Source organism: Mandrillus leucophaeus, unplaced genomic scaffold (assembly GCF_000951045.1).
Source record: "Mandrillus leucophaeus isolate KB7577 unplaced genomic scaffold, Mleu.le_1.0 Scaffold6640, whole genome shotgun sequence".
Classification (NCBI taxonomy): domain Eukaryota; kingdom Metazoa; phylum Chordata; class Mammalia; order Primates; family Cercopithecidae; genus Mandrillus; species Mandrillus leucophaeus.
In genome coordinates, this window is record NW_012107187.1 from 1 (window position 1) to 822 (window position 822).

The 822-nt window shown below is 44.4% G+C and overlaps 1 pseudogene across 1 annotated transcript; it reads left to right on the top strand.

Annotated features, from left to right (window-relative positions):
• The first annotated feature begins 6 nt into the window (after window positions 1–6).
• LOC105554932 lies at window positions 7–600 on the top strand (annotated as a pseudogene). Its single transcript, XR_001008405.1, has one exon. The product of XR_001008405.1 is annotated as a CDGSH iron-sulfur domain-containing protein 1 pseudogene (transcript).
• Window positions 601–822: the final 222 nt, after the last annotated feature.

The following is an 822-nucleotide window of genomic DNA, read 5'->3' on the forward strand; positions in this document are numbered from 1 at the left end:
GGCGCCATGAGTTTGACTTCCAGTTCTAGCCTACGAGTTGAATGGATTGCAGCAGTTACCATTGCTGCTGGGACAGCTGCAATTGGTTATCTAGCTTACAAAAGACTTTATGTTAAAGATCATCGAAATAAAGCTATGATAAACCTTCACATCCAGAAAGACAACCCCAAGATAGTACATGCTTTTGACATGGAGGACTTAGGAGATAAAGCTGTGTACTGCCATTGTTGGAGGTCCAAAAAGTTCCCATTCTGTGATGGGAACAAAACATAACGAAGATACTGGAGACAATGTGGGCCCTCTGATCATCAAGAAAAAAGAAACTTAAATGGACACTTTTGATGCTGCAAATCAGCTTGGTCGTGAAGTTACCTGATTCTTTAATTAGAATGACTACCACCTCTGTCTAATTCACCTTTGCTGAGTTCTAAATGTGGTATATTGCAAACTGCAGCTTTCACATTCATGGCATTTGTCTTACTTGTTGAAACATCGTGGTGCACATTTGTTTAAACAACAACAAAAAAAAAAAGGAAAAACCAACCTCGTGGCCTGTGGGTTATTTTGGTCTTGTAAGGATCTGTTTCTTTAAAATATTGACATATAGGCCGGGCGCGGTGGCTCAAGCCTGTAATCCCAGCACTTTGGGAGGCCGAGAGGGCGGATCACGAGGTCAGATCGAGACCATCCTGGCTAACATGGTGCACGGTGAAACCCTGTCTCTACTAAAAAATACAAAAAACTAGCCGGGCGAGGTGGCGGCGCCTGTAGTCCCAGCTGCTCGGGAGGCTGAGGCAGGAGAATGGCATGAACCCGGGAAGC